Raw genomic sequence first — 21915 nt, 5'->3', positions numbered from 1 at the left:
TTTTTTAAGACTCAAGATCACGTATGTGTCTGGGTCATGTGATTTCCTGCCTACCATGGCCATACAAAGGAAACTACTTTCTTCCATTAAGTAAAAGGAGAAATGATATCATGTGGAGGGGATGGTGGGGGAGAGCCAGGGAAAACAGGAGCTTTCCCAGCCATGTTGTTCCTATGCTACTGGGGCACTGCTACAGGTTTCTGTGTAAAGACTGCTCCAAAACTTTGCACATTGTGGGTGGCCTCCTCATCCTACCAAAGACCCAAGTGTAATAATGGCGATGCCAATTCTGTTTCTGTTAGTGTGGGTCTGGGGTAGGCAACTGGAATAGCAGGACAGACTTCTGGGCACCTATAACCTATTTTGTGTCAAACTAGGCCTGTTTTGGTCCTCAGCACACCTGAGCATAATAATAAGCTCCAACAAGGAAGCCAGGAGAACAAACTCACAAGTAAACTTGTTTAAAGTGACCCAGCTGCTAATGAAGTGCTAGGATTCCAACTCAGACCTCTCTGACTTTAAAACTCACACTATTACCTCTAGATCAATCTCAGTACTCTTCAAAATAACTTCCCAAGAAAAACACAAAGTCAAGGAAGAAAAACAGAAATAGTTACCTATCTCTTTCATTTATAGACTAGAACATTTAATAACTAATATAAAAAAAACTACTGATTCCTAAATGTGAAACACTTCAGTACTGCCATCAGGAATTTATGATCCAGCTCTACCATGATGATTTCTTAGGAATTCAAACATACTTTTAATATTTTAGCTATACAGTAACTATACTGACCAGAATTGTGGAGACAGAAAGTAAAACAGTGAGAATAACTTAACACTTTTAAACAAAAACTTTACTGAACTACAACATACAAATACAAAAGTGCTCAAACTGTAAACACTGTGATGACAGTCTACTAACGAAACACATAGTCACACCAGAAAAAAAAGTACCAGCAGCCTGAAGTCTCTGATGAACCTCTCCTGCTGTCATTAACTTTTCCTTTCTTCTCCTGATATCATCAGGGAAGATTTTGGCTTGTTTTTGAACTATATGTGATATACTTTGTCTGACTTCTCTCATTATTATTTTGCGAAAACTATAAGCACTCCATTTTCATTACTGTCTAGCACTCTAACATGACTATGCCACAAGCCACTCATTTACAGCTTTTGAGTGTTCAGCTTGTTTCCAGGCTGGAGCTCTTATGACCAGTGCTTCTGTGCATAGTTTTACTCATGCCTTATGGTAACTGAGATCTTGCCCTGGCTTGTCTTTAACTCAGTTATCCTCCTGTCTCTGCTGGGACCAATGGTGTAAGACACTAAGCTCACCAGGTCTTAGTTTTTATTTGTAGTGCTAAGTACAAGTTCTACCACTGACATCTACTCCCAAACCCTTTTACTTATTTTCATTTACTTTTTAGCTTTTGCTTTTCTAAGATCCTCACTATGTAGCCCAGGTTGGCCTCAAACTTGCCATCTTCCTGCCTCACACCCTAGGCAGGCCCAGAATTTAGTGTCTCTTAGTTTGTCACCAACTACAATAAGTATTACTGATTCTGTCTATGATCACTACCTTTAGTTCATTTATGCTCCTGTCACACACTAGAAGATGCAGAACTGAGATCACAGTTGTGCACTACTATACCTGATTCAATCACACACACCCCATAAGGGGCTATCTTGTACTTCTTCATAAAAACATAATAATTTCATTTCTTAAAAAACTTGTGTTAAGTCAATACATATATTCTAATCACCAGCCTTTTCAGCTGAGGAATGATATAATACTACTTGTGACAATCTGCTTTTCACCTTGATAAAACAAGACAATAGTTACAAGGTATTCACCTAATCAACCTAGTAAAACCTTGTGTTGCTGCAGAATGGGGGTGTGGGAGAGGGGACAATGGGTAATATAAAGACATTTCTGAAATGTTCTATTAATACACAATCAGATTCACTGTAGAATAAAAGGCCCTGGGGAAAATACAAACAGAAACTTTCCAGCACTGGGCAACTTCAAGAGGCATCCAATCAGCCAGGGCTTGGTAGGAATCTATTTTACTTCCTGCATAGCTGTTATTACTTGACAGAGCAGTAAAGGTAAACAAGGAGAGGTTCCCTGGAGAGTCCTCACCTATGAGTCCAATCCCACCAGCCTCCTTCTCCTCCTAACAGCTGCCCTGTTCTCCAAGCTCCAGCACTTTCTACTACATCACCCATTACCTGAACTACAGAAAATTATACTCTTGCAATGAAATTCTTCTTGATTTACATTCTAACACTTCCATAAACCTTTAGGGTTATCAGTAAATAATGACTTTCATCGACATAAGCTTCTGGAGTCTAGAAGTGCATCATAAAGTCCAGTGAAAAGTCTGCACTAACTTACTCCTTTCTTGTCCTTTACATTCCACTTCCCATCTCTCCAAGATGCCCAGATGCCAGGGTGTGAACCTGGTGGAAATATCCCTAAACAAATGCCCCATGCCAATATCCTGAGTTAGGCCTCAGACGCCCCTATATACACCTCCTTCACTGTGAGCTATGTTAGTTGAAAGTGTTCCCTGGCTGTCATGCCTTTACACAGAAAGTTTCTCCTGCTTCAACACCAGCTTTCAGGGTAACTGTAATGAGAATGGGTATCCCTGCTATCAGGGTTCGAAGAGAGTGGCAAAGGTTATGAGGAAGGAACAACTCAGCCTCTGGGCAAGTTAAACCTCCAAAGACCAAAGAAGAATCATCTCCTATAGTGTGTAACAAGAATATGAATGAATTTCAGATGATGATCACACACACAAGAAAAAGGTCAGCCAGTAAGTGGGATATAGTGACACACAACTTTGATCACAGCACTGGAGAGGCAGAGGCAAGTAGATCTGAGAGTTTCAGGCCAGTCAGAGCTACATGTGACTGTGTTTCAAAAAGAAAGAAAGAGAGAAAGAGAAAGAAAGAAAGAAAGAGAGAGAGAGAGAGAGAGAGAGAGAGAGAGAGAGAGAGAGAGAGAGAGAGAAATCATCAATAAAGCAAGACACTAAAATGGAGAGAATTTATATCAGGTGTGAGGCTGGTTTCAATGAGCTTCAAGACCACTTCCTACTGTTTTTCAAAATAGGGTTGCAGGCCTGCAATTCATTATATGGCCCAGACAGGCTCCAGTCCCCTTATTCACTTGAGATGAGATGCTAAAGTCTGTTGTTTATTTCTTGGCTCTTTTTCTGGAGGGCCCGCCACCCAGCTTACTTATGAATGCCTGGCCTTAGCTTGGCTTAGTTTCTAGCCAGTTTTTCTATACTTTAGATTATTCCATCTACCTTTTGCCTCTATAACTTCTGTAAATCAACTCTTACTCCGTGGCTTGCTACGTAGTTAGGTGGCTGGCCCCTGGAGTCCTCCTCCTTCTCTGGCTCCTAGCTCTCCCTTCTTCCTTCTATATACCCTCCCTGCCTACCAGCCCTGCCTATCCTTTCTCCTGCCTTGCTATTGGCTGTTCAGTTCTTTATTAGACCATCAGGTGTTTTAGACAGGCACAGTAACACAGCTTCACAGAGTTAAAGAAATGTAACATAAACAAAAGTAACACACCTTAAAATAATATTCTACAGCAAAGGTCCCTTTTACAGATGGTCTCTGTTGGTATTTAAGGCCACACTCTGGTTCACTCTGATGCTTACAACCTTTGGAGCAAATGGCACATAGGAGAACTCAAAGACAAATACCAAAGGTAATCCTCAGTATGTGCAGCCACTCAAACAAGACACAGGCCAGCTCCTCACCACAGGCTTACCTCTCTTGGCTGCAGTCATTGGGGCAAATCCTCGCCCCTCTCTCTCCCAATCAGTGTTGGCTCCCTTTTTTCCAAGTTTACAAATGTATAAACCTCAAAAAGGCTACTTACTCAAGTTTCTGGATTCCACAGTCCAAACTCCTATCACACCAGGTCACTTGGCTCCTTGAAGACATTAAAAATTGTCCACCTAGGCAAGGTAGCAAGACCTGCCAATAGCCCCGGCTGCTCAGAGACTAACACAAGAGGATAACTAGGGGCCAGGGTCTAAAGGCCAGGTAAGCAACAATCTCAAACAAAACAACAGAACTAAACAATAAAACCCTCAAAATTCCTAGAACTCCTCTAATAAGTGAAGAGACTACTGACACAGACCCTATCCCAACTCCAACAGAGTTCTCATTATGCAGCCCTGGCTAGCCTAGAATTCAGATACACCTGCCTCTGCCTTTTGTGTACAGGAATCAAAGTCCTGAGCCACCACCACACCTGGCTGGGTCTCTTCTTTAAGGTATGATTGACTACAGGCTGACAAGGAGTTAGACAAAAAATAATTAGGGAAAACTGCAGCTGCACATTGGTAGCTGTGTCTCCTATTAAAATGCCCTTTGTGGTTAAACAGCCTTGAAGCTTCAACTAGGCTGTTCTTGCTATATCAGAAACTAAGGTAACAGAGAACTTTCCCCACACATGTACATGAAGCAATGGTCTACATCCTCAAAAGATCTGATATTATAGTATCAATTGAATTCTGATTTTGACATCTCCAGCTTTTGGAAAGAGAAAGTCCAAAAGGAAAAGCCACCATACTTTGGGAGGGGGGAAAGGTTACCTTACTCCATGAATATTCTATCACCTCATAAATATTCAGGAAACTTTAAAATTCACAATGCAGAACAAACTGGGCTGCAAGTCACTTTGGGACAGCCTATTACAATCTCTTTTTGGTAGTCTTTGCTTGGCTTAACTTAAACTGTCTCTTGAAACATCCAAAAGAAAGAATTAAAATTGTGACTACTAATATTATTAAAAAGATACTGCTGTTTAATTTCAAATATTTGCACTTTTTTTTTTTTTTTTTTGACATAGGACCTTATGTAGCCCAGGCTGGCCTCAAACTCTCTGTGTAGCCAAGGATGACACTGAATTCTGATCCTGCCTCCACCTCCCCAATGCTGGGATTACTACACTACACCAGGTTTATGCAGTGTTAGGGATGGAATTCGAGGCTTCCTGCATGCTAGCTAGCCCTTCCTATTATGTTATATACAAATATTTTAGTTACCAAATTTTCCGATGGAAACTTGACATTATAGTTTGTAAAATTTGCTTTTCACTTTGGCAAACAATTAAAAGGAGATTTCCAATAACTTCATAGCATTCATCAATTTTATTTCTGAAAAAAAAAAAAACATGTTAAAAGAATGTCACTGAAGTCCAATTCAAATTCCCTGAAAAGTATAATGGGCATTTTATTGCTGGTTGTGCCAACCCAACTGCCAAGTAAGCATTCCTAAAAAGGAACCAACTAAATATGCAGTACTTAGTTATCAGCAGTATCACTTAGTTATCAGCAGTATCATCAATTAGCAATTGTCAGGTATTCTGCTAAGTACTAGATGCATAATGATTTGCAAAATAATTCTGCCTGCCTAAAGCCTCAAGCAATCACATAAGGGAGTAATTACCTAGTGAGATAAAAGCTATAAGGAAAAGAATATAAAGAATCTGTCCTAGAATGAATGGCATTAGGAACCAAGGAGGATGTCCCGAGAAAGGCAGGCTGTAGCACAGATCTGTGTGACTAGGGGTAGGGGAGGAATATGAGGGGCAGACATTTGATATCAGGGTGGAAGGCCTGGAGAAGATGGTAAGCCACACTGTCAAAGAAGTGGTGGGTCAGTGTGTTAAGAGAGAGAGAACCAGGAGGCCCAGAGGTAAGAAAATTATGACAAACATCAGAAAGGTTTCTGGAAAAGGGCTTCTATCACTACTGTAACTTTCAAATTATAAAGCACGCCATATTTTTGTAATTACTACTGGGTCCAAAGTTTTCTAAATAAACTTTTGTATTGGGCACTAAACACCATCTGAAAACGGTAGTCAAATCCCAGTGCTTCAATCCAGTGCCTTTGCTCCTACACCATGCTGTCTAGGTCAATGTCCTGAACAGATAACTAATTTTCATAATTTTTTATTCAATGCTTACTATAAACCAGGCACTATAAGCTCTTTATTTACATAAACTCATTTAACCCTTGATTCTGGAGAAGGATTCTATTGTTCAGATGGGAATACTAAGCCTCAAGCACCTAAGTAACTTGCCCCAAATCACAGTGCTTAGTAAATTGAGCTATTAATCACAATGGTTAACTTCTATTTTGTATGCATCCAGAGATAGGGAGAAAAGAACTCACATGTATGGACTAACGGGCACATATTTAGGGATCCATGTCTTAGTCATCTTCGTATTCCGGCCTATCACTAGGGTATTAGTGGAGCTCAGCAAATATCTGGCAGCTTCAAAAGGACATAAAAAGCTGACAAAGGCTTTAAATCTGGAAGTAAAGTGATTTTCTGAGGCTCTCCCTCCAAACCAGGCATTCATGTCCAAAGCCTTCCCTTCCCACGTTCAAGCTTGCTATCTGGAACCCTGCTCTTTCCCTGAACTCGATTCAAACATCACATTCTCAGAGAAGCCTGCCTTCCTCGTCCTCCATTCTAAACTAACGCCCTCACAACTCCTTCAGCACATCATCCAGTTTCTTCCGAGGAACTGACCACCCTCTGAGCCCTTGAAACACACACGAGGCCAGCATCCAACACTGGGAGAGAAGGGCTCCTTGACCAGCTGAATCTCCGGATGTTTCCCTAGTGCCTAAAACTAAGTGCATCTGTGTTTTATGAACGAAGGGAGGAGAATCACCTCAAGTTTTCCACTTCAGTCGGTCCCATATCGTATTTTTCCACATCACCATTTTGGAGCTAGGGATTTGTAACTCAACGGCAGAGCCGTCCCCAGCACCACAATAAAAAGCTAACACCTCCATTTGCAAATCACTTCGAGGCTCGAAGCGTAGCCTGCGCTCCATTTTCTGAGACTAGCCCCTCAAACAATGCTGAAGAGAGAGGCGCTGTTTGACAAAAACGCCTGGTGTCCCAATGTCACCGACTGAAACTGAGCCCGCGAGAGGGACTCCGTCCAGAACCGTGTGAGGAGGAACGCGAACCCCGAAGAGCCTCCGTGGGCCGGCGAGCTCTGCCTTCCAGATCGCGCCATGGGTTCAAAAGGCACCATCAGCCTCCCAGCCCGAGACCCACCGGGTTGCCTCAGAGAGGCAGGCCCGCCCGGCCTCACGCCCCTCACTAGCGGACCCCGGGGACCTCCCTCTCCCGCCTGGGCCAACCAGCACGGCCCCGGGGCGGCGCCGCCGGCCGCGGCCCTCCGGTCGGGGGGCGATTGGCCAGCCCGGCCGTCACTCAGGAGGTCGCGCCCTGCCCACGCCTCCCTCCTCGCCACTCCACCCTCCCAGGCAGGGGAAAACGGCGGTTGGGCCAGGGTGGCAGCCAACGGCAGGCGGGGAGCGCTGGGGCGAGGAGCGGGGAGCACAGGAAGAAGCCGGCAGGCCGGGCGCGCGCAGAGGGGAACCCGGCCGGCTGGCCGGCGCCGCGGGGACAAGATGGCGGCGCTGGCGGAGGGCCAGGCGTGAGGCGGGGCCGCGGACATTCCCCCTCCGCCCCCGCGGCGCGCGGCCGGCCCGGTCAGGACAGCGGCTCGCAGGGCTCGGCTGCGGGCGGGGAGGGGAGTGGAAGAGAGAGAGGGGAGGAGGGGAGGGCGCGGCCCGGCCCACTATGCAAAGCGCCCGCCGCCGCCGCCGCCGCCGCCGCCGCCACCGCCCCGTGGCAAAGGTAAAAGGCCGCGTTCAGCCTCCGCGGCCTGCCATGGCGGGCGCAGGCCCGCCCTCCGCCGCGCCGCGGCCCTGCCCGGCGGGCTCGCTCTTACCTCAGGGTCGGGCGCCACAACAGCCGCGGAGCAGGTCCCGTGTCTGCGGCGGGCGCCCCCCGGCACGGAGGGCCAGGCGCGGGCCGGGCGGACGCCGGAGGGCAGGAGCCTGGGGGCTCGGGCGGCCGGGACGCCGCGGCGGGCCGGTGCAGAGCGGGGCGGCGGGCCGGGCCCTGGCGCCGCCGGGGTCGCGGAGGGACCGCGCTTTGTTATTGTTTTTGTCAGTGAAAGGTCAGAGTTCGTGACCCCGGTGCCGCTGCCGCCGCCGCCCGCGCGCTGGGAGGAGGAGGGCGAATGTTCCTCTTCCTCTTCCCGGCGCCAGCCTCACCGCGGCGGCGGGGGGCGGGCGAGCACGCGATTGGTTGAGCGCGCGCGTGCACCGGAACGCCGCGGCAGCCGCCGGAGCTGAGGGCCGCGGGGCCTGGGCCGGGCAGGTGCCGCGGCTCCCGCAGCCTCCCCTTGCTGGCTGGAGAAACGGCCCGGGACTGGAGCCGAGCCGGGAGGTCGCAAGTGGGCAGTTTCCTGGGAAGGCACTGTGCCCCCGGTACCTTCCTCGGGATGGGCGGTAGATTTTGTGTTTTGGAGCTCCGACCAGGCAAGGGTTGCAGATGCCCCGGTGCCGTTTTTAAAATAGCTGCTCAACCTTGGAGCCCAGCCTTGAGGGGTCCCATGCCCCTCCCCTTCGTGATTTGTGTAAAGCAGCTTGGGCTCGCACTGATTGCGTTCTGGAAAGCCTCTGGCCCCCTGATCTCACAACTTCTGGGTTCTATTTCTCTAGTTAATTTCGATTGGGCTTGGGAAGGTGCCGGCGTTCCTCGGTGCCTGTCTGCAATGTTCAGCCACTCCCCTTGGTTACTGTGCTGTGTAGATTGGAGATGCTCTACCAGCTGATTACCCCTCTCCCTCCTTGCTCACTAGAAATAAATGCTTCAAGATAAATAGGTTAACCAAATTTTTGCAATAGACATGTAGGCTTTCATCAGGGTGACTCCAACTCGGAGTATTCTGCCCATAATCTTAATAGAATTTCTATTTGGTGACACGTATTTTAAACACACTCCTCTGCTCTCCCCCTCGCCTGGGAAAGTGGGGGGAGTATCTCTGTGCCCTACAGACCCTCGAGCTGGAAGGAGCCTCCACGAGATCTGATGAAATGGCAAGGAAGTTTTCCTCATTTATAGGACATGTGACCCAGAGAGCTCATGCCTGAGGTAGCCCACATAAAAGTCCTTTGTAAAATCCTTGTAAATATGGAATGCTCTGTTATATACTTTTCCAAGAATTTAAGTCTGTAATGCTAAATAATACAGATATAGTGTAAAAATTCACATTAAATGAGATTTTGGGAGGAACATTACAATTGTACAAGGTTTACAAATAAACCATAATGGATGCACCTATCTTGGCTTGTAGTTTTCCTTTTCTCCAGTTAGTATTCTGGCTCTGCAAATGCACCGTTCTTAAACTGCCAGTTAGACGCAGGAACTGGAGCCCACGTTAAGTAACCAGCCCGATGCTGTGGGTACAGTAAGCAAAACCAGGGCCTTTATCAGCCTCTTTGAGGCTACTCTCAGTGAAGTTAGCCAGGCTTCTATCGGTCACATTTGCAGGAGTGTTAAGTAGCTTTTTGGGTAAATTGTAGCAACTTTTCTCTTGAAAATAGCGCATGGACACATATACACAGATACATTGTCAGCTGGTAAAAGGAGTTTGCTGGCTGGGTTCAGCAAGGCTTTGTAACACTTTAATACATTTTAGAGTCACACACAAAATGGCACCATGTAAAGAGGATTATGTTATGTTATTTATACATTTACCTGCAGGTTTCTGTTAGTAACCATCCACATTTGAATTTGTAGTGCTTTTATTTTGAAACAAGGTCTTACTGTGTAACACTGGCTGACCTAGAACTCTATATTTTAAAAAGGTGTGGTGGTACCCTCCTTTAATTCCAGCACTTGAGAGGCAAAGGCAGGCGGATCTCTGAGTTCAAGGCCAGCCTGGTCTACATAGTTCCAGGACAGCCAGAGCTATGTAGAGAGAGACCCTGTCTCAAAAAAAAAAAAGAAAAAGGTCTCAACTCACACAGATACACCTGTCCCTGCCTCCCGAGTGCTGGGGTAAAAGGCCTGCTTCACGACTGCTTCATCTTTGCAATGCCATTAACATTAATTACCAGCCTTTAATATAAGGTTTTTCACTGGGGTGTACTTCAGAACTGCTGACCGTTTGTTCTGAAGCAGTCAGGTCACAGCATCTGTTGGGGCTGGCAACAGCACTTCTCTTGAGCACCACAGATGACACTGATGTAGCCCAGGCTTAATCAGTGATCTCATTGCCCAAATGTATGATAAGGTAATACAATTTTCTAGAATGTGTCCCAAATTGGCCTGAAAACGCACTGTGTAGCTAAGGATAGCCTTGAACTTCTGATCCTCCATCTCTGAAGCACAGGAGTGCACCACCATGTCCAGTTTAGGTAGTTCTTTGGATGTGCCCCAGGGTTTCTCTTACTGGGGTGAAACAGTAATACCAAAAGCAACTTGGAAAGGTTTTATTTGACTTACACTTCTGTATCACAGATCATCAAAAGTGGTCTGGGTAACAGGGCAGGAACCTGGAGGCAGGAGCTGATGCAGAAGCTATGCAGGAATGCTGCTTACTGGCTTGCTAAACCTGCTTTCTAATAGAACTCAGGACTACCAGCCTTGGGGTGGCACTATCCCAATGGGCTTGGCCCTTCCACATCAATCACTAATTAAGGAAATGCCCTACAAGCTTGCCCAATCTTATAGCGGTATTTTCTCAATTGAGGTTCTCTTTCTCTCAGAGGACACTAGCTTGTGTCAAGCTGCCTTAAAAACTAGCCAGCACAGGATGGAACCCAGGGCTTAAGGCATACTAGGCAAGCACCCTTCCAATTGAGTTACATCCTCAGCTCAAAACAAAATTGTTTAGCCTTTCAAGATGTAGTTTAGAAGATTTTTTTTGTTTTTTAAATTCTGACCATTTCAGTAGACTGTTCTGCCATGGCCTGGGGCTCTGTGAGGGATGTGTGAGACAGCACACTCTTGGATGAAGGTTATCTGAGACTCTGCCCGAACTTTGGGCCCTGGAAAGATGTACTCTGCCCTGTCCCTCAGCCATGATGGTGTAGTGTGAATGTGGAGGCTTTCCAACAGCAGTGTGTGACAACAACAATTTCCATGCTGTCCATCTTTACCAAGGACCTCAGGGAAACCGGGTCCAGTGACGTTCCTGAGCTGCGATGTGAGCCTGGGTCTTCTGGCTCCCTGCCCAGGGCTCTATCCATGAGTGGTTTTCTGACTCAGTGGTCTCCTGAGTAGGTCTTTTTCATGGTACCAATATAATTGGTGGTCATTGATTGATTATCTGTGGCCTTAAGAGCAGGAACCGTAACTGGTGTTTCATCGTTGAACCTAACATGAACACTTCCCATTCGGTGTTACTTTACACCTACATGTAAATGAAAGTCCTGACTAAATGAACCTCAGTTAAGCTATGGTTAAGGAGCAGACATGTAAATGAAAGTCCTGACTAAATGAACCTCAGTTAAGCTACAGTTAAAGAGCACGCTGCTTATTAACATCCTGCCTTTGTGATAGTATAGACAGCAGCTTCAGGCCACAGTACAGCTCAGTGACAGGGGCCTTGCCTAGCAAGTGAAGGGTCCCAGGTTCTCCCCCCAGCACTGCAGGAAGAAACTGTTTTCCCTTTTTTGTAATGTAAAGCTGATAGTGCCTGCATTTTCTCTGAGAGAAGCCTTAATAATTACCTTTCATAAGCATGTAGGAATGTCGGTTTTTCTGTAACGGCTTATGCTTTATTACTATGTAGTAATCATTTCAAAGACCTATCTTCATGTTGCTTGTATAATTATTACATGCTTGCAAAATAAACATGAAGCTCATGTAGATGTCATTAGGCTTATTGTGGAATTAGAACAGACAGAATAGATAGCAGACTGCATGTTCCTGGCGTGTTTATACTGCTTCATCTTACAACAATCTTGTGAAGCGTATGGCATTGTCCTGTTTTTACAGCTGGAGAGGCCAAGGCCCCACACAGGGAGGATGACTTCCCCAAAGTCACGTGTTGGCAAGCGAAACACTAATAGTTATTTCTGCCTGTGAAGACTCTGAGCAAACTGCCCCCACCTTCATGTTTTTGTCAGAGCTGGCCTCTGTCAAGGTTACCTGGGCAGGTCACAACTTCTATTTGAATAGCCAGCCTCCTTTCTTAAGGTAGATGGTGGCTCCAGAATACAGGGACATGGGAAGTGTAGCCCCTTCGTGAATTGTTTTGACCTGGGCTTTCCAGGCTTTGCAGAAGGGTGTGGGGATGATTTCCAAGTTACAAGTTGCATTTGGCTCAGATATCTTAGAGCCACAGAGCTTGTTTTTGGAGGAGGCATGAATCTTGAGATTCTAATGGAAAAATAGATTCCATTCTCAGAAAGCTGTATCTGCCCTTGGTCCCCAGCTCTCAGAGCGAGGGTGGTTGTGAAGTGGTTTTGTTTTCTTAAATGTTGTATAACTAAAAAATCAGTGAATGGAGCATCCCTCTCTGAGTGGTACAGCTCTAGCAGCGAGTTTAGGTGGAGTATGAGGCATCCAAGCTCCCAGACACACCTGTGACCTGGTCCCCAGCCTCTTGATTTCTTTTCCATAGAAAAAAACTTGCTGCTAAGTGAAAGTACAGTTGCTTGTCTTTGTGGGGGGAACAGGGTTCTGCATCTCCTTACTGACCTTGGGCTAATCCTGTCTTTGGTCCTATCCTGGCCTTCCGATAGGCCTGTGCCTCAGTTCTGAGCCTCTCTAGGGGCAGGGTCCTTTGTATGCCCCTCTGGTATTCCCCTCTGCAGACACACTGGTAACATTTCTCCCCTGCTAAGTCAGTTGCTGGGATGTGAAGTGCTCTTCCAAAATTGAATTGATATTTTCTGCATTCCCCTCCTGTCACCCTCTGGATTATGTGTTTATTCATTTGTTGTCTTTCCTGTTTGGGAAAAGAGCCCAGAAATGCACATTTTCTGGTTCTTGCTGTGCAACACCCAAGTTATATGGCCTCAGAACCAACAGTCACCTTTCTAGCAAATTACAATCTGGACTTCTAGGATCAGATAAGTGATGGCTAGACCTGGAGTCATCTGTGTCTGGCTGATGCTGTTAGTATGAACACCTCCAAGTGGCCTCTGTACATGGCCAGCTCCACCACAGCACAGTGGATTCAAACTCCATATCACTTCCTCTGTTTGCTCCTTCCTGAGGCGGTCACCAAGGCCTTTCCAGTTCAAGGCAGGGAATAGGATTGCACCACACTAGGGGAAGGTACTATAAGTCAGGCTTCTCTGAAGGAACAGGACTGATTGACGAATATGTGTGTGGTATTTATTAGAGTGGCTTACAGGCTGTGGTCCAAGTAGTCCAACCATGGCTGTTTCCTGACAGAAAGGCCAAGAATCAGGTAGTTGTCTAGTCCATGAGAATGGATGTCTCAGCAGTCCAATCTGCTGCTGGAGTCCCAGAAGATTCCTTGTAGTGTGAATTCTAATTGGTCTTAATAATAAAAACCCAGAGTCAGATATTGAGAGTGAGAGCTTCTGAAAGATCAGAGAAGCAGAGCAGTCAGCCCTTAGAGAGACTTCTTACCTCTACCAAAGCCTCAGACGGAAAAGGCTGAGCTCCTGTCTTATCACTTCCTCTCTCCAACCAGCCATATCACTTCCTGTTTCCTCCTCCCAACTGCTGGGATTAAAGACCTGTGCCTCCCAAGTTCTGGGATCAAAGGCATGAGATCTGAAGTGCTGGGATTAAAGGTGTATGCCATCACCGCCTGGCCTCTAGTGGCTAGCTCTGCACTCTGGTCTCCAGGCAAGCTTTATTTGTTAGAGCACAAACAAAGTATCACCACAATTCCTAGAGACTGGTCATCGGTCTATGCTGGAATCCTGGAGAAGTTTTAATTCCAGCAAAGGGATGCCTCAGCAGCAGGATAGATGCGCTTGCCAGTGAGAGCGAGGGCAAAGGGCAAAAAGCAAAAGCTTCCTTCCTCCATGTCTTTGTATGTGGGCTGCCACCAGAAGGTGGGGCCCAGATTTAGCGTGGGCCTCCCCACCTCAAATGATCTGTTTAAGAAAGTCCCTCCATACTTACCTGGCAGGGGAGATACCATGATCACGAAGGTGGTTTTCCCAGGGCGAGGCTTATCCATTGCACTCCAGATGTGCTGACCCCTGCGATTTCCCCAAATGCGGGAAACTTGACTGCATAATTTGTGGTAGTGGGGGACTGCGTTCGCGCTCTCCCCTGAAAAGAAAAAAAAAAAAAAAAAAGAAAAGAAAGTCCCTCACAGGCACGACTAGCTCCTTGAGTTTTAGCTGATTCCTACTGTAGTTAAGTTGACAACCAGGATTAGTCACCACAGGCACAGATCCAAGATAAAGAACACTTGGGCAACCATGTGTTCAGTTATCTTTAAACAGAGGACCAGAATGGATTTTCCAGAACTCAGAGCTGTTCTTCTAAACCATGTGAAGGCCCCCACAGTCTAGTGACTGTAGGGTGATGTCAGTGACCCTGACAGACCTGACCCATACAGCCTTTCTGAGTGTCATTTTGGGGACTTCCCTGCACTCTGCTTATTCCAAACTACCCCAGTTCCTGAGCCTGCCACACCCCTCCTTGCTACTCTCTCTCCTCATCCTACTGTCTTCCTGTAGAGACCTCTTTCCCTGTGAGGCAGCCCCCTGCTTGGTCCAGGCTTGCCCAAGCTCAAAAGTTTTACCTCAAGATGCTCCTGGCTATCCCAGGCACAGTGCAGTTACCTGTCTCCAGGGTGACTTCTCTGTTCCTGCTTGTGTTTGCCAGCTCAGAATCACTGGAGAGAGTACCAGGGTATAACCATGTTGCGAGTTCCTCAGACACCTGTTCGCGTGGCATCCACAGAGCTCAGCACTTATTCACCCTCTTCTGGGGCCAGTTGGACACTCCAACACTCAGAAGCAAGGTTTATCATGCAAAGCCCGCTTTCCAGCCAACTGATCCGGGGATTGAATATCTGTTTCAATATTTTTTCAACATTAATTTTTTTTTTTTTTTTTTGGTTTTTCGAGACAGGGTTTCTCTGTGTAGCTTTGCGCCTTTCCTGGGACTCACTTGGTAGCCCAGGCTGGCCTCAAACTCACAGAGATCCTCCTGGCTCTGCCTCCCAAGTGCTGGGATTAAAGGCATGCGCCACCACCGCCCGGCCTCAACATTAATTTTTTTTTTTTTTTTTTTTTTTTTGGTTTTTCGAGACAGGGTTTCTCTGTGTAGCTTTGCGCCTTTCCTGGGACTCACTTGGTAGCCCAGGCTGGCCTCGAACTCACAGAGATCCGCCTGGCTCTGCCTCCCGAGTGCTGGGATTAAAGGCGTGCGCCACCACCGCCCGGCAACATTAATTTTTATTTGTCTGTGAACGTTTTCATTATGATGCAGGTATTAGGATAGTCAGCATTTATTTATCAGCCAATGGTCTATCAGAGTTTCAGTCAGCAAGGGTAATTTGTAGACTAACTGAGAGTTAATGACCATTAGCCGAGGAGGATGCCCCTGGCTGGGGAGAGTCATCTGGCTGTCTTGTTCCAGAGTCACCAGCACTAGTGGCAACACTAGAACCAGCTTCAGGACTGTTTTTGCTGAGGTCTCGTGTGCCTTCACCACCTTACAGAGGATGTTCGTGGAGAGAAGTAGGTGGAAGTACCTTTGTACATGGTAAACTGAGGCACTCAAAAGCTGCATCTCAACTCAGAGCCCCTGACTCAGTCACCTTCACTGACAGACAAGCAACTTTAAATGTTTGCCATGCTAGATCAAAGTATGTGTACATGTGCATGGGGATTGAACCCAGGACCCTGTGCACACTTGGCACAACCCCAGTGGCCTAGCCACCTCTCCACTCCTTTAAACAAAACATTTTTGAGACAGGGTCTGATTGTGGAGCCCAGGCCGACCTTCAGCTCATGACCTTCCTACCTCAGCCTCCCAAGGGCTTGGATTACAGGTATGCACCACAACAGCTGGATGAAAAACTATTTTTTTAAAAGATCAACTCTTGTCAGGTAGTGATGGCGCACGCCTTTAATCCCAGCACTCATGAGACAGAGGCAAGCAGATCTCTGTGAATTCAAGGCCAGCCTGGTCTACAGAGTGAGTTCCAGGAGAGCCAGGGCTACCCAGAGAAACCCTGTCTTGAAAAACAAACAACAAAGATCAATTCTTCCCACCCCTCATTAGGACATACAGAGTCTATGTCTCGGGGAAGCACGGACTGCAGGATGACACAGTACTATCTCTGTAATTTAAAAAATGGAACATCCGCCGGGCGGTGGTGGCACACGCCTTTAATCCCAGCACTTGGGAGGCAGAGGCAAGCAGATCTCTGTGAGTTCAAGGCCAGCCTGGGCTAGAGTGAGTTCCAGGACAGGCTCCAAAGCTACACAGAGAAAGTCTGTCTCAAAAATACAAAAAAAAAAGAAAAAAAGGAACATCTTTGTGGAACAGGTGATGGGATGATATTTTTAAAAGAAATTAGTGAAATCATTTCAGTAAAAACTAGTGTCATTTTTCACCAGGCCCCACAAAGTAAAATGCAGGGTCACACCAAGTAGTCATATAGCTTTATTTCTAAAAACTGTCTAATATTTTGCCCACAAAAACTTGCATAATTATATATGTTGTAATAATCAGGCCCCATGCCTTAGGGCATGACCAACTACCACATAGCAATGTAGAAAGTCATTTGTTTAGGGTAGCTCACTGGACATCTGTGGAGCATAGTGTCCATCTGTACACATTGGACATGAGGGCCTCAGACTAAGTTATCCCCAGTCCCCTACACATTTCTCTTGCAGCTCACTGCTCCCATTTTACTCCAGGACAGGTTTAGAGACATCGGTGCTGATATACAGACCTAGAAAATTATAGCTGAATCTTCCTGTACTTTTCCCTCTAAGTTCAACTTAGGAGAGAGTGTGACTTGACTGTCTCAAGGCCTCCCCTGAAGATGAAAATACACTTTTGTTTGACTTGGTTTTCATTGTTAGAGATAGGACCTGGTGATGCCTCTTCCTTGGCTTCCCAAGTGCCGGGACTACACACACACACACACACACACACACACACACACACACACACACCCCACCATGCCCAGCTCAAAAACATTAAGATTTGCAACATTCATCTACTGGATAATTTTTCTTATGTATAAAGAAAAGGTTAGGAATTTCTCTGCTTTACTGCAGAATATGTCTCCTGATCAAAAGAACCTTTGTGTAGCTTTACTATAAATTTAAATTTCTCCCCAAACTGTGTTATACGAAGCCATTCAAAAGATAAGACCGTGGTGGCGCACGCCTTTAATCCAGCACTTGAGAGGCAGAGCCAGGCAGATCTCTGTGAGTTCGAGGCCAGCCTGGGCTACCAAGTGAGTTCCAGGAAAAGCGCAAAGCTACACAGAGAAACCCTGTCTCAAAAAACCAAAAAAAAAAAAAAAAAAAGATAAGACCGGAAACTTTTGGGGGTTGCTGGGGATGAGCATCTACTGATGAGTTATATATCCAGCCCCAAAATGTGATGACCACAGTCCATAAGTATCAATACATTTTACATGAATAATTATAGTAGATCATAGCCAAGGCTGTTGGTACAGGCCTGTAATCCTAGCTACCTAGGAGGTTGAGGCAGGAGGATCACAAGTTCAAGGCCAAACTGAACAAGTAAGCAAGATCTTGCCTTAAAAAGCTTTCAGGGGAGGCTGGGGAGCTGGAGAGAGAGGTACTGATGGAACACTTGCCTAATGTGCACAAGGGCCCAGGTTCAGTCCCTAACAACACACACACACACACACACACACACACACACACACACACACACACACCCCTACATGTATCTTAAAAATACATGTGCATTGTACATAAAATTAAAGCAAGAAAATTAATAGATTAGCCCTGAAGTACAGTGGAGGCACACAGCTAAGTTCTTTTTTCTTCACATGTATGTGTGTCAGGTGAAAACATGACACCCAGCTGCAGCACCCTTGTTGACTTCCTCCTATGGATTTTACTCCATAGCAGCCTCTCCCCTGCTCCTGTGGAGGGGCCACCTCTCCTTTCCCTACTGGTCATGTCCATCAATTCTAACAGTGCCCGAATAAGAACAGGGTGAGTCTGCCAGTATTCTGCTCTGGAGACACTCCACCTTTTCTAGTCTAATGGCATTAAAGTCTGTACAAGGAACTTCCTATGATCACCAGGATGTCGTGTCAGTGGCCAGGGGGCCACAGGAAGTGTCTCTAGGAGACAGCTGGCTTAGCAACACCTTGATTCTCCTGTGTCAACGGCAGTTACACTAGCACGATGAGACAGGAGCTTTTTTGTTTTTTTGAGGACAGGGTCTCATGTAGCCTAGGCTAGTCTCAGGCTTGCTCTGTAGCCAAAGATCCTCCTGCCTGATCCTCCTGCCTCTACCTCTTGAGTAGGATTGTAAGCATGTGCCACTGCGTCCAGTTTTGCTGTACTGGGAATCAAATCCAGGGCTTCATGCATACTAGGCAAGCAGTCCACTAACTGAGTGACAGACCGACAGACAGACCGACAGACAGACAGACAGACAGACACACACACACACACACACACACACGATGAATTCTGAAAAGTGCTCACAGTCTTGCCTCATACAACTGACACCTCTCCTGCTCTGCAGCATCCTTTTCCAACCCCCTTGGGTCTCACCTTTCTTCTGTGCATCTGAATACACACTGCTGGCAGAGGTGCTGCCCCCACTGACAGCACCGCCAAAGACAGCTAAGATTTCACGCAGGGCTCCCAGGCAGCTTAGACACTGCCCTTCTTCCTTTCCATTTTCTTTCTATCCTGCTGATATGCAGAACCTCCGAGACACTAAGAGAAGCCAAACGTGTGGGCTGCACTCTGTATCGACCTACCAGAGAGGGAACCCCAAGGGCTGGCCCTGTGTGTGCTGCCAGAGGATGTCCAGGCCATCCCAGGCCAAGCAGGCTTGTAGGAAGACCAACACAGACCAGAGACTTCCATATGAATCCTGAGGCAGTGCCCCAGCAGCTCCCTGCTTTGGTTGGTCCTCTCAGGCAAACTTGGCCCTTTGCAGATTTGTAGTATCTCCTCCCAAGGCTTGCAGCTCCGTCTTCTGTGAGTCCTCAGGCCACTGTGGTGTTCTGTGAACAAGTATACTGTTCTGTGTGGTGAGTGGGTATGTCCACTCCCTTCCCAAACCAGACTTATTAACTCTTAGAACACCTTTGAGCACAGCCTTCAGACATTTTTTCTTTCATGCATGTCACAAATTTCTAAGGGTCTGAGAACATCAAGAGGTAGTTTTATGGGGTTGGGGATTTAGCTCAGTGGTAGAGCACTTGTCTAGCAAGCACAAGGCCCTGGGTTTGGTCCTCAGCTCCGAGGGGAAAAAAATTAAAGCTAGGCATGATGATGCATGCCTGTAGTCAAAACTACGGCAAGAAAATCACTTGAACCTTGGTGTTCAAGACCAGCTTAGGCAATATGATAAGATTCTGTCTTAAAGAAAAGTAAAGAGAGGGCATTTTAAAAAGCACATTTACTTTGGGTTTTAAATATCTAGATTTCTAGATGCAGTTGAGGTAAGTCTTGGTGTTTTGGTTTTGGTTTTTCAAGGCAGGGTTTCTTTGTGTAGCTCTGACTATCCTGGAACTTGCTCTGTAGACCAGGCTGGCCTTTAACTCATAGAGACCTGCCTCTGCCTCCCAAGTGCTCGGATTAAAGGTGTACACCACTGCCTGAAGTGTTACTTATGTTAAATATGTTACTAGAAAATAGAATTGTATTTATTTTGGTAACATCTTGGATTATGTTCACAGATTTTATATTATGTGATGAAATGTCGTGGTTTTTTAGATGGCTTTGACCCTCTGCAGCTGGGTTTTTAGTTCTGTTCAGAATGATTCATACTGTGGGCATCAGAAAGTTCTCCAGCCTCCACTCACACAAGTCCAGAGAAGCACTGTGGAAGTGACCATGGCAAGGCTCTGCTTAGGGCAGATGGCAAGTGTGAGACCCTGGGAAAATGGCCCAGTTCACACCCCCAGGCTCCTCATCTGCAAAGTTCAAGCAACAACAGCGTCTGCTTTGCTGAGCTTTTGGGGAGCACCAAGAGGCCTAGCAAGGTCAAGGCATTTGGTACTTCCAGTTGCTGAAAATCACACAGACCTCAGTTGCTGATGACTGACAGTTGTTTGACTAGGAACTATCAAATCAACCCCTACAAGACACTCAAGCAAACAGAGGATCCAAATAACTGACCTCTAACTATTCTATCACGGATCATCCCCAAATCCATGGCAAGGTACAACTCTTGCATGCCTCTAATCCAAACTGGAGTATTCTTCCAGAAAATTTGGTCCAGAGGGTGAATAACTGATTTTCCAAGGACCATCTCTCTCCAGCCCCTACTGACTGGTGGTATTAGGCACTTTTCCATCACTATAACAAAATACCTGGAATCATTAACTTATAAAGAAAAAACAGTCTTCAGCTCAAAAAAAAAAAAAGAAAAGAAAAGAAAGAAAAAGAAAAACGGTTTAACTCACAGCTCTAGAGGAGGTTCTTGTCCAAGATCATGGGAACTTGTGGTTTTGGGTCTTTGGGGAGAGGACACAGGATGGCAATGACAGAAGCCCAGAGAGAGCAAACTGCTTAGAGCCAGGGAGCAGGAGAGTAAGCTCCCTTCCAAGAGACTTTACCCACGCCCTATACCACACCAGCAGCAGCAGCCTGTGGACTAAACCTTACACACGAGGCCCTTTGGGGGACATTCATGCCTGGGTCTGTGCCGCTCTCGGTGGTCCTCAAAGGCTAGCCTGATAGCCAGCAGACAACAGGGGTACAGGGAGCTGGATGGGGCTGCTGAGAGCATGCTAGCTCCCAGAAGCTATGCTGGCCTTCCTTGGTGGCTATCCACGGAAACGCCTGTAGTCCCAGGTGCGGGGGTAGTCAGTCTCTGGGAACCACCTCTGACACAGGGTAGCGAGTCAGAAACCCCAAAGGAACTCACTTCTGGTCCTTTGGGACCTGCTATTGTCAGGCTGGTTTCCCACCTGCCAATGTGAGACCTATGCTGAGAGCAGGTGCCTGAGGGTGGACACAGCTGTCCCCTCCTGACGGTGAGAATTCCAAAGCCACAGGATGCAGGCTGAATCAGTCAACAATGTATCAGCTGTGGTAACCAGCCCATTGGTGGCCTGTTCCTCTTCAGAAAGCAACTTGGGTTGCAGGCTCAGCCCTTCCGCCATCAGCCTCAGAGAGGCCTCAGTCTGTACTAGGGCGTCTCTGCTTAGTGACATTTACGTGGCCAGATCAGTGAGAAGCTGGATAAAGAAAGGATAAAGAGTAACCAGTCATGCCTTGGCTGCTGGCCCTCACACCTTCCTGCGTGGCCATGCTCCGAGATGGACCATCATCACCCTCCTCCTGGGCCTCTCCCGGATCATGCCAGGCAGGGTTTGTCTCTGGAGGTTTATCACCACCAGAAAAATTCAGAGCTTATTTCTGACACGTCGGGACTCTTGTTTCGACTGTACCCTGGCCAGCACTGCCGTTTCTGGTGTGCTTTAGCGACAGGCATAGAAGCCTTCCTGCTTCTTCAGACCAACAGAACCTACCGCAACTGCAGTATGTGGGAATCCACGAAGCCACGGCTCTACTCACCCCACCCCCAAGCAAGGCCACCTGTTTTGAGCAAAGCCTCCATGAAGCAAGCCATGCTTGAAAGGTTCTTCAAGGTACTGAAGATGGAGGGAGAGGGATGTGATGGACAGGGATGCCAGCCTCACTGCCACCCACTGTCCTGTCCTGAGAAAGAGAGGAAGGTCCTCCTGTGATTGTCCTCAGTGTTGTCTGAGCAGGGCCTGTGGATGGACTTTCATTAACGTTCAGTGTGTGCCTGTCTCCTCAGCTTGCAAGACACTGCAGAGATCTTTCTGTGACAGAAGAGAACAGCGGACTCCCCAGAGGCTCTGGCGAGTGTCCAGGGTCTGTGCTCTTCAC

The 21915-nt window shown here is 46.9% G+C and overlaps 1 protein-coding gene and 1 non-coding gene across 4 annotated transcripts in view; one reads left to right on the top strand and one right to left on the bottom strand.

The window, feature by feature from the left end:
* Nr2c2 (nuclear receptor subfamily 2 group C member 2) overlaps window positions 1-7885 on the bottom strand; it is an 83873-nt gene extending 75988 nt beyond the window's left edge. The window contains exon 1 of one of the 3 annotated variants that reach the window (XM_059258227.1): window positions 7800-7885. The gene's annotated coding sequence lies outside the window, so the exon portion shown is untranslated. Of the gene's footprint in view, window positions 1-6722; window positions 7352-7799 lie in introns of those variants that run through there. The other 2 variants (XM_059258229.1, XM_059258226.1) reach the window with 2 other exon arrangements.
* Window positions 7886-13967: 6082 nt separating this feature from the next.
* LOC131907573 (U1 spliceosomal RNA) lies at window positions 13968-14131 on the top strand. Its single transcript, XR_009378475.1, has one exon. It is a non-coding gene; the product is annotated as a U1 spliceosomal RNA (small nuclear RNA).
* The last annotated feature ends 7784 nt before the right edge of the window (window positions 14132-21915 follow it).

The sequence above is a fragment of the Peromyscus eremicus genome, chromosome 3, assembly GCF_949786415.1.
Source record: "Peromyscus eremicus chromosome 3, PerEre_H2_v1, whole genome shotgun sequence".
NCBI lineage: Eukaryota > Metazoa > Chordata > Mammalia > Rodentia > Cricetidae > Peromyscus > Peromyscus eremicus.
The sequence above is the reverse complement of the archived record's forward strand: the minus strand, read 5'-3'. Positions and strand labels throughout refer to the sequence as shown.